General features: G+C 45.4%; 1 long non-coding RNA gene across 5 annotated transcripts in view; it reads left to right on the forward strand.

The window, feature by feature from the left end:
• Positions 1 to 558: 558 nt before the first annotated feature.
• The window catches only part of LOC128341610 (uncharacterized), a 135,411-nt gene continuing 123,763 nt past the window's right edge, over positions 559 to 12,206 (forward strand). For all 5 annotated transcript variants that reach the window (XR_008314490.1, XR_008314489.1, XR_008314488.1 and 2 more), the window contains exon 1: positions 559 to 665. This is a non-coding gene — a long non-coding RNA (uncharacterized LOC128341610). The remainder of the gene's footprint in view (positions 666 to 12,206) is intronic.

The following is a 12,206-nucleotide window of genomic DNA, read 5'->3' on the forward strand; positions in this document are numbered from 1 at the left end:
GCTCAGGGGTCTCCCCAGTATGCTCGCGCAGGGCATACTGGAGCTTCCGGGGGCCGCCTGGCCCCTGAACTCCCCAGCCCCTGCTGGCTCCATCACGGAGCTGGCACTCGTGTGGGCGGCCAACACAGCCTTCCAGGGCTCCCGCCCTGATTGTCTGCGGGGAGAACGGGCTTGGCCCACTCTCCCTGCTTAGCTTTACAAACCGGGTCTCACTGATCGTGAGACCCGGCTCCCTGTCACTTCCACCACCACTATAACACAGTAGGCTTGTTCTCACAGCCATAAACTAGGAGGCTGTTCACACACACAGCAAAGATTGGGCCTGGCTGCCTTAACCGGATCTTTGTTGCGTGCGTGAACCATCAGAAGCTGTGCAGCTCCTGGTGGTGGCATTGTGGCAAACCTGGCTCTGGAGCTCACCTCCAAAATGAGGTTAAGGGAGCATGCGCTCCCTTAGCCCCATTTTGCTGATTGCTGGGAGACTGCAGGGTTCCTAGCTGGTGTTGGGGGGATCCCCATAATGCACTGCACACTCACACAGTGCATTATGGGAGTTCTGGGGGGTGGGGCAACATGTCCCAGCCTAAACCCTCTGCCATTTCTGGGGAGAGCTACAGTCCGTGTGGGCGCACAATCTGTGGATGGGGCAATCGTCGGCAGGGGAGGTAAGGTTTTACAGCCTCCTTCCACATGCGCTCCAAGCCCTTTGTCATAGACCATGAGAAAGGGCTCTAGGAAGCTATTCCCACAACCAGGAGAGATCGGGCTAAGGGAGTCTAGCCCAATTTCTCCTGGTTGTCTGCTGCCACAGCACACAGTTCCCGGCAGCAAACCACCAAAATTACCCCTCCCCTTAAACGAGGTTAGCAGAGCGAGCACTCCGCTAACTCCGTTGAGTTGAGCGGGTGCTGCTGTGGCGTGGCTCTGCGTTGCGACAACACACGAGGAGACTCCTGCTGGGAGGCTAAACCAAGCCTCCTGGCCCCGGGAGTCTCTCCAGAATGCCTGAGCATCCTGGAACTTCCAGGGGCCAGCTGGCCCCCAATCCCCACCACCCCTGCTGGCTCCGTAACGGAGCTGGCAATTGTGTGGGCAGCGGATCCAGCCACCCCGGGACAGTGTGAAGTGCCTCTTGGTCTTACACAGCGTAAGGCATGCACACGATCATTTCCCCTCACTCCTACCTAGGTTTTTATGCACACATGATCAAAAATCAGGAGCATACACAGCTCCCAAAGCTGGGTGAGATGCTTGTCCTCCCCAGTTGATGGTTATCAAAACCAGACTGCTGGCTTTCAAACTTCCAGGAACACTTTTTCAATTGTACGCTACAGAACTTCAGTATGTTGCAGAAGATTCTGGGGCATGCTCTGGGGAAGGGTGAAAAACAGGTTATCCCGAGCACTGGCCTGGCCTGCTAGGCTTCATCATAGTCCCACATGAAGTCTCTCATCTGTGCCTGCAAGCTAGAACTTCCCTCTGCTGCTGTATCTGTATGTAGTGACAGATTGGTTGTAGTGACAGATTGGCTGCATGAAAGATCCCCATTCAGGAAACTAGTCCTCCGTTACTGCTTTTTTCAGTGGGGATTTCCCCCAAAGCTGCCAAGAAATCTAGGTTTCCCTGGGCCTGGAACACTATTTGAAAGTCACTGGAATGCAATTGTATTTGTCTGTTTATTTATTGACATTTTAAACCTCCAGGAAATTCAAAGCATGATCCCCTCACCATATATAGTCACAACAGTCCTGTAAGGTGGGTTTGACTGAGGGACTGAGAGAGATCTACTCACATTTGTTCCATGTGTATATCTAGTGTAGAAAGGGTGAGGTTGCTGGCTGGCACTGATCTCCCTGTGTTGGGCTGAATGGAGTTTCTACATGTGTACATGCCAGGGGGCAAAGCCAGCTAGTATGTGGAAGGCAGGGAGCAGAGCTAGCCAATACAATCCCTCTTCCTCTCCCTACACTGGGTGTGTGCCTGGAGCCTAATACTGTATGAGAATAGAGCTATTGTGATTTGCCTAAGGCTACTTAGGAAGCTTTGTGACCATGTGTGGCTGAGTAATTGGGTCTCCCCAGTCCTAGGACTGTAACCACTATGCAATACTACCATTTATGTGACGGATCAGGTTCAATGTGGGGGCATGGGGAGCCTTCCCAAAGTTTATAAAAGGGACTTCAAACAACATTTCATCTAGCATTTCTCGGGCTGTTAAAAAATGCTTCTTGGGCAGCTAGAAGAACCCAAAACTACCCCTAATATTAGTGAGCATTCAAACCCCTCAGTGACATTAAAAGACAGACATAGGACTGGTTTCAAGGTGGGGGTACAGAGATCCCTCCCCCCCCGAGTTTTTATAAAACAAACAACTGCCACATTTCTCTCTGATTCGTGTTGTTTCCAGGAAGGGGTTTGTTTTGTGAGATATCATCTTGGTTTTTTCCTTAAGTGCTGGATTGCTTAAAAAGATTAAAGGCATGTGCTAAAACACTAGTTAAATGGCATGGCACTAATCCTTACTGTCTCTTTCATATAATCCCAACAACTTAATGACAGACATTGTTCCCAGAAAACTGGTAATGATAATCTGAGAGTGATTTACATGCATACTTTTAACTGAGAATTAAGAGGATTTTTAAGCTGCAAAATTATAGCATGAAAGGAGGAAGGTGGGACAGGTCTGTGTTTTTTTTTTTAAATCTTAATTAAAAACCAATATATATACCTGCATAATATTGCATGCAAGGGACCCGCAAGTGGCCATTTAAGCAAGTGAAATTCTACAAATAATGCTGAAATGGCTCCTGGATAAAGAGACCTTACAGATGTCCTGTAAGTACCAAACGTATTTAATTTTCTGTTCACTAAAAGCAGTAAAGAAGATTTAAATGCATGAAGAAATTTCCGGCAATGTAGTCTGTGCTTTTAGCATCTTTATATTTATTTCTCTAAGACGTACTCGTGGCAAATTCCATGCGTGGCAGCTCTCGTGAAAGTTAGCAAGCAGCTGCCAGATAGCCATGGGTACGGGGTGAGAAAATGGCGGTACTGGCAGCAGCCGGTGGGCAAGAAAGGATCGGCCAGGCTGGCCAGCAAGGGAAACCATTGCCACTGGCGAGAGGGGAAGGAAAGTGCTGGCTTGGCCAGTGAGGGAAACCGCTGCTGGCAGGTGGGGAGGGAAAGTGGACTAGGAGGGGGAGCATGGCCTGGGGCTGAAGGGAGGGGGGAATGGAGATGGGGAGGAGAGACGGGGAGAACTAGGGGCGCAGATGCTCTGCGCCAGATCAGCTAGTAAGAACATAATACGGTACTCACATGATTGCTCCCAGAGTGGGAAGGCAGTGGGGGTGGGGTGGAGAGGCAGGGTTTGACCTATCTCCCCCCCCAGACGATCACTGGTTTACTGTGAGGAGGGTGGCTTCAAGCAGCATGGATCTCCGGAGGCTGGTCAGATGAGTCCCAGCCTCTGGATATCCACAATGCTCATTGAGTGGTGCATTGGGGGAATCCTCGTGAATCGGTGCTCTTGGAGCCTGACTCTGTGTGCGCTCAAGCAGCCTGAGAACACACAGAATCCTGGCCCTGGGGTGGAGGGCACCCTTGTGCCCCCTAACCCTGGTAAAAGGCTGGGTAAAAAACTCGGCTTGGGGACAAGGCAGCGCTGGGATTGACCTCAATCCCGTCAGTGCACATGGGCAGCCAAGCCCAGGCTGGACTTCCCAAACCTGGGCTTGGCTGCTCATGTGCACAGCCTCATTAACTGCTTGCAGGATCAGACCAAACGTCCATTTAATCCGGAGAGTTTTTGGCTGGAGCATGATATCTTTAGGTGAATTAGGCGGTGGAGCCTAGATGATTGTGGTGGTCAAAGGCAGGATCTGGCATTTCTGGGGAATTCAGTACATCCCCCAAGCCTATAATATCCTTTTTGAGATGCAGTAGGCAGAACCACGTATTACATATGTGGGTGTTTCTGTGATTATATTAAGATACTTCCTTTTAGAAAAATAAATCCCAACATAATGCTTAACATTAGATCTGCCCTTTTCACTGCTGCAGCACAGTGAGCTGACAAGGACAGCGAAGGACTTCTACAAAGGCTCCCAAGTCACCTTCCTGAATGGTTTCAGCCACTCAGTTGCTGGTCTTCCGTTCAGTGGTGTGACACCAGCATTAGGGACCTGCTGGGGCTGCTGCACAATGTGAAAGGCGGCCCCAACAGTGTTGCATGGCAGGACAGATGCACAATGGCTTAAAACAGCATCCTGGCAGTTTCCAATAGGAGTAGTACTGAGCAACTGCCCAGATGCTGTTTTAAGTTGCCGTGTAACTATCCTGTCCATACAACACCATCAGGTGGGTTCCTGGTAGGTTCCTAATGAATATTGGCCAGTAATTTTAGATCTCACCAGTGCAAAATAATCATGCATTAGATGTGAATGTTTGCTATTGAAACAGACACTTATGTGATGCTGCCAGACGTAATGGTTTGACCGAATTCAACAACCTTCTTTTTCAGAAATGGAATCTTCTAGTTATTTATTTAGCATATATTTAGCTATGGTTATTTTAGGAAGGACATTTTGGAAAGAGAGCTTTGAGGATCCTTTTAATATATCTATCTGTAAATGTACGACATGATCATATGCTTCTTTTAAATAAATGTGTCTGGCTTTCACATAACATGTTTACGATGAGGTATGTTTTGGCTACGTCAGGGAGACTTTGTCCATGAAGATAACACTGAAAACACCGTAAGGAGAAAAAAAATCATGCAAAATACTGAAGCCACCAATCTATTACAAACCCTGAACAAGGAAAACCTGTCACTTGAAAAGGCAAAGGCAGAAGAGTCATCTCTCTCTGTTCTTCAGGCATCACTGGATTATAAATATCCACAAAGGCTCTGGACAATTGGAATGCAGAACTCATTGCTCTTTTTTTTTTTTGATGTGTCAAAATGTCAACGCTGACATTAGCAGAGAAACTTGATGTCACCATTGCTTTCCAGCATCAGCATTCAGTAAAAGCACAACAAGAAAAAGTAGGTTAAAGAAAAAATGCAGAAAGACAAAAAAGGAGAATATGCCATGACATAAAAGCACATGTTGATACCACTCCATAATTAATGAGGGATGAAGACTTATTCCTTCATATACATGAGTCACCAGTGGCGCTTTCTTTCCACATGTCAACAGGCTTGCAAGATGAGGAGGATATGTTCTCAAAATAACAGAATACCTGTTCTTGGAAAGAGCTCTGACTTCTTGCAGTGATGGATGTCACTGACCGGTCATGGGGCCTCAGAAGTAGATCTTTCTTTTAAAGTGGAGGCGGGGGGCTAGTAAGGATCTTGATTCCCTTCTGGGGGAGGTGAAAACTTCTATGGTTTAAGATGGCTATCAAAACATTAATCCAAGTGTCAGATCAAGACATGTCATTGCATTGTGGGGTGTTCTGTGGATGAGGCACTGAGTGTCGCTTTTAAATCTCAAGGAAATGGGGTCTCCCAGTTCAGAATAGAGTTTCTACAGGCAACTAAGAAACACAATATAGCCGCCCACAGCCTTTGCACATGGAAATGGAATATCATAGCTGCCCACTACTACTATACTACTGACCACTGTGGGTTATTAAACAAGTGGTTTCAGATATGAAGGACCACTGAGAATAATCTATCAGATGTTTTCAGATAAATACCTCTGTGCATCATCCCTCTACATATTCAGCCACTACACATTCATTATAAGTTCTGAAGGAACCCTCACATGTACCACTGCATGTTCAGGGGCTCTTTCAAGCCTGATAAAGAGCAAGTGGTTTTGCATGTGGGATCCTGCTATCCTCTTCCACATGTCCACAGAATGCCCGGGAAAAAACCAACCCTATATATATTGGGCTCTGCATTTAAATGCCATTGATTGACTGTTATCCCTTGAATTTCATGGACTTTTGCCTCACCCACATTATAATTTTTCTCTCTGCAGATGTGTATGTGCACATCTGCCAACAGGAAACAGCACTTATGACATCTGACCAAGTGAGCTCTGGTCCATGAAAACTAATGTCACAATACATATCTTAGTCTTGAAGACGGGGTGGATCTCGAGATGTTGCTGAATTACAACTCTCATCACCCCCAGTCACACTGTAATACATTTAAGGTGTCAGAAGATCCCTTAAATTATGCATTTGTTTGAACATCATTGATCCGATACTGTAAATGCTATTGTTGTATGCTTCTCCTAAAATATGGTTTACAAGATATGAAGTGAAACTCTTTTCCAATAAATTTATTAGGGAGTCCTCAATAATGGTAGTCAAGCTTTCCCCAAACCCACCCCTTCCGATCTTCCTCCACAGTATCCAGCCTTTATGTAAGCCAACTGGAAACTGCTTTAAATGTCAAAGTTTCCCCCAAAGAATTGTGGCAAGCGTAGTTTTGTGAGGGTTATGAGTCTTCTTTATTAGAAAGTCTGTAACTCTTCACAGAATTACAGTTCCTAAGTTCCTTTGGCTGATGATAACCTAGACAAATAAAGAGGTTTGAAGCTGGTATGGACTTGCATGCTCAAGTATCCTTGAGCTTCACTGCTGGTTGAAATGTCGGGTTTTTTTTTTGGGTTTTTTTAAAGGATTTGTTAAGTGGTGTTGTACTTCAGAGCTTTAAAGGGACCAAATGCATAACCTCAACTGTACCGATGGAAATCTGCAGCAATAGAAGGTGATGAATCTCCAGTATTTCTGGCTGCATTCACACATAACAGGAAACTGTGGATCCAATGGTCCCATGGTTTCACTCCACCCACCCCACCCCCACCCCCGTGAATGCACTTTACAGACATTCAAAACTGCAGTCTTGGAGACTGCAGAGAGGAGGAGGAACTTGCTGTGTGGACAGAGGAAGTGGTTGTGTGGGCTTCCTTCTGGCATAAAGCCCCGGCAGCCAATCACAGCTGGAGAGAGGGAGGAGCTTCCTCTCTCAACTCTGGTTATAGCTTGCTGTAACTCCAATTCTGCCTTCAGATGTAACACTGTCAAACAGAAACCTCATGTAGGAGCAGTGAGACTCACTACAACCCGAGAGTTCAAATTGGATTTGGGGAAAGGAATCCTCGGGTCACTTTTCTGAGAGAACCACGGTTGCACGCATTCAGACATACATGGAATTCAACCTCAGGCTCATTACTTGTGAATGTGGCCTCTGTTTCTAGCTAAATTGCCAACTGTGGCCACTTTCTCTGCCCTGTGGCCTTCAAGTAGAAAAAGAAAGAACACAGGCCCTGAATGCCCCATTGTTTGGTTTTCACTAATACAGTGTAATTATGGCTGCTATAAGGCAAGAATTCCCATTTGTCGACAACTGGGAAAGTACTTATGGTGATGATATTGTTCTGCTTGGGTGGCCTGTGCCTGAAGGTAATCCTTCAAAAGCAGCTGCTTTAAGTGTTAGTTAAATGGTACCTAGGGATTCACTTGACACAGGTGTCATGTTTAATCTTATTCATATATCAATAAAACCAGTACCATATGTGCATGGTGGTTGGCAGCACTGAACCTCTGAGACAATCAATATTTCCATTAACAGACTCATCTTCCCTGGCCAGATCCCTCTACAGTGCTCCCCATGCCCCAGCCCTTTGTTTTTCCAATGGATTCCTCAAATGGTTGCTCTCCAGAGAATACAATGCAGACAACAATATCAATTTTTCAGAAAGCCTGCTCTGTAAAATCTCACATGCATGTTGGTGGGGTGGGATTGAACTTTTATAATGGCACTTTTATCCAAAGACTCGTTATAATGTTCTTTAATGGTTTCAACATTCTCTTTAGGCAGATGTGATTCCATTCTGCCCATTGCAGGAACAGATAAAGTATGGGTGATACTATAGATTGCCAGCCTGTGGCATGAGTACCAGAAGGAGCACAGGCACCAGGAATTTGGCCACTCCTGAACAAAGAATAGGAAAGCCCATGCTCCTGTGCCAAAGCCCCAGTGATTTCAATGGGATTTAAATTTGCTTAACTGTGTTTTTGGATAGTGACCTCCCCAGCCAATGCTATATTCTGATAGCATTGTTAACTATAGCTAACAAAAGCCTTATATGAATTATTACATTGAATTCAATCAATTCCTAATTCAGAACACCACAGGCCCAAATTAACATTACTTTAAATAGATTGTTTGGCCCTTGTGTGCCTGTTTCTGTTATAGTTGTTATTAAAAATCAGCTGTGGGATAGGCCCAATCCAGATCAGGATTGCAATGCAAGGACAGGCTGAAAGCTTCCCTCCACCCTGCCACATCTCAGTCTGAATCAGGCCTCCCCTGCAGCGAATGTGTAACAACAGCAGCAAAAGACAAGCATACACTAGCTAAATGATGCATTTAACATAAAGAGGTCATTCACATGACCGGGCAGAAGGATTCACGTTATTCACCTTCCCCCCAGACAATTGTCCAGCTGTTGGTGGGAGTGCTGTCTGTTTTCTCACATAATCCCACTTCGGAGAGCCAAGGTGATGCATCTTGGCCTTTGGGAATCCCACAATGCATCGTGCAGTGAGCGCAGTGCATTGGGGGATTCTCCCTGGAGACAGGTGCTTTAGACGCCCATCTCTGTGTGTGGCCGAGCAGGAGGCAGCCCATGCTTGCACCCAAGCAGGAAGCCGCAATTAAGGGAGTGCTCACTCCCTTGATCTCTGCTAACAGAGAGCCAGCGTGGTGTAGTGGTTAGAGTGCTGGACTAGGACTGGGGAGCACCTTTTAACAGGGTGATTCTCTTTATTTAGTGGGGGGGGGAGTAATTGGCATCATCTTCCCCCAGCACAGTCCCTCCAGTGACTGTTGCTGGTGTCTATCTTATGTTTCTTTTTAGATTGTGAGCCCTTTGGGGACAGGGATCCATCTTTCTTTCTTTCTTACTTATTTACTTACTTATTTTTCCTCTGTGTAAACTGCCCTGAGCCATTCTTGGAAGGGTGGTATAGAAATCAATCAATCAATCAATCAATCAATCAATCAATCAATCAAATATGTACTTTAATCTCTCTTTTGAAATCAAAGGGACTAAGTTAGAAGTGCCTAAACGTGGCTCTATCGTTTGTTTTGTTTTATACAAAGTTATACTTTTGATTTTCCATACATGAAAATTCTGTATCTTGGCAACACCTTTAGATTTGTCTTTGAACTACATCTAAGTTGCCATATAGTTCTTCCTCTTCTTCTTCTTCTTCTTCTTCTTCTTCTTCTTCTTCTTCTTAATTTGATTTCTATACCTCCCTTCAAAAAATGGCTCAGGGTGGTTTACCTCTTCCACTGAAACCAATGGGGTTAAAGGTGTTTGATTTTGGCTAGATCATGCATATATATATATATATATATATATATATATATATATATATATATATATGTATTTCCTTAATGTTCCTTAACTTAAGTAATGACTAAGGTTGTTCTCATAACCATTTTCGGTGGGACTGGGGAGGGCTGGGGGGAAGGCCAAATTGTACCTGCCTTCCCCCCACACAGTAGCCCATTGCTGCCAAGCCATGTCCCTCGCCTCTGTGATGAGCAGCGCAGCAGTCTGGAGGCTGGGGAAATGACCAGGGCCGTGCATTGTAGAAATGCCTGAAGCTGGATCACTCCTCCCCATGGTCTCTACGATTTAAATGGCTGCCGGCAACCCGGTTGTCCACGCAACCAGAGTGGGGTAGAGGGCGTGTGTATGCCCTCCTACCTCACTTTTAGCCTGGCTACCTGGCAGAGGGGACCTGGGATTGGGAGTCATCCTGATGGTTCTCAGGACCAGCCCTACCCAGGCTAGCGTGTCCTTACCTGGATTTGTCTTGAGGGCACCGTTCAGAGCAATTTAGCCACACCTAACTCCCAGTGACACTAAGCAAATAACTGTGTGTTCAAGGCCCATATATTTTAATGGTTTGTAGGTGTGTCTAACTTTTTCTGGATTGTACCCCAGAGATGTGTGAATGGAAACTATGCTGGAAGCATGCTAGTAATGATTCATGGTCCACATTCATTATTAATGTGTCTGGTAATGAGTACCAGCAAGGCTAGGCACAAAATAAAGTAACAAAGCTAGAAGTTAGAAAATGGCAGACATTCTGGTCTCTCTCTCTGTTCTTTCTGAATTCAGCTGCAGCTTGTTTCTGTTGCTCTTAATGCTCCTAGGGGTGAGCTTGGGTGGGCTGTGGTTTGAACTGTGGAGAACTTGTGCTCAGGGGGGTTGTAGGTTGAACAATGAGAAACATTTGGGACTCAGAGGTTTCAGATTCATTACTGAAGGGGCAGCATTGTTGTGATCAGACAATTTTTTGGACTTTCCTGAAGAATTCTCAGAAACCTCCATGGATACCTCATAAATATCTTGTGCTGTCACAGGTCACGGTCTAGACAGATCACACCACTGCAGTTTAAACAGATGGTTACTTTAGATCTACCATTTGTATAAGTTTATTTTCTGACCATTACATGCCTTTCAATGGACAATTCAGGCATTACTTCCATCTTCCAAAGATGTAGGAGGATATTCCCGATAGAAGAAGATTTACTCATGGACGAGCTTCTGGGATGGAAGCCATCTCGGGAGAAGTTATATGACAACTCAAACCACTAATTCACTATGATAGACAGATTTAACACTCCCAAATGAAGCGTTAATGCAAGAACAATCCCTTATAACATCCACAATGTAAATAATTTCCTTTGCTCCCCAGTGTGGAGGAAGATTAATGGATGGATGGCTGCACACACATGCACACAAGGTTTAAAAATGTGTGGGGCTGGGCGTTATTGCAAGAGTAGGCAGAACATGTAAACACTGGCAGGCTCCAGATCCATTTAGGATGGTTTGTAAGACCACACAGCACACAAGCATTGCCAGCTAGCAGCCCAGTGGCCCTACCAAGACCCATTTTCACTTTCCATCTGGAATGGGAAAGGGAGATTTGCTGGCTGAGGTTAAGCCACCCAGTTATTTGTTATGATGAACTCTCCAAAAGGAAGAGATTAAACCAAGCCTTAAATGTTTCTGTGACAAATGTGGACTGTCAGCCCCTCAAGATTGATAGCACTTCTGTTTGCCTTCCGAAAGCTTTTAGTTCTGTGGCAGAGGTTAGTGGGAGCTTGCCCATTGGCTGCCGACTTTACAGTTTTAGCACTGGCCAGAGAGCAATGCAAAGTTTCAATAATGAGTAATAGCACTTTTAGCTCCCCATCATCATTTGTCCAACATCCATTATTGTCCTGGGAGAGCAATCTTAAAGATATAAATGGTCCTGGCAGCTGGTGTGTCAGCATTTCACACCTCCACAGCTGTTAGTCTGGAGGGAAGGAGGCTAGGCACACAGGCATGCTTCCCTTTCCCCCAGCAAACCCCCCTGAAGCCATCTTGGGGGGCCTACAGGTAGCTCTGTGCTGCAAGCAAGAGATGTTGCCACTGTAGGCCCCAAACTGTACTTTGCTGTAGGGGTAAAATTAGGGCCAACAGCAATAATTGCTTGATGGAACAAATAATTCATCCATGTATTAACCACAGATTAAAAGCATGAATTAAATATCTAGTCTGGTTTTAATTGTAGTTTTCACACATAAAAGGATTTGAATGCACATGGTGGTGGTGTAAACAAGATATACCCCTCCTTCAATGCAGGCGATGGGAGGAATAAGACTTTTTGACACAGCAAATAATTTCATTGGTTTACATACTGCTCAGCCAGCTGCACAGCCAAGAAGAATGAAATCTCACGGGCTGTGTGGGAATCCCCAGCGTGTGGATACTCCTACTGATGGTGGGGGAGGCTCCTTGCATCCTGGCACTGTGCTTGAGCAGCTGTGACCAACTCCCATTGGGAATAAAGGAAGCCAGTTGTAGTTGTTTCGATGCAGTGCTTAAGAGACACAGAGCCTCCCCCCACTCTTGGTAGGAGTGTCCATGCACTGGTGAGTCCCACACGGCAGTGAAATCAGATATCTCTTGGGTGCATGAGATATCTGGTGCATGCACAATATGTAAGTTCTTACGCTTACAAGCTGAGATTAAACTTTACTATTAAAAAATATCATCAGACTTGATATCAGTGGTGGGAACGGAGGGGAAAATGCCATTTAATACATTTAGCTAATTGTCTACAAATCTTGAATCAGTCAATGGTTGTAGATAAAATGGAGAAACTGTCAGATA

This window comes from Hemicordylus capensis, chromosome 2, assembly GCF_027244095.1.
Source record: "Hemicordylus capensis ecotype Gifberg chromosome 2, rHemCap1.1.pri, whole genome shotgun sequence".
In the NCBI taxonomy this organism is placed as follows: domain Eukaryota; kingdom Metazoa; phylum Chordata; class Lepidosauria; order Squamata; family Cordylidae; genus Hemicordylus; species Hemicordylus capensis.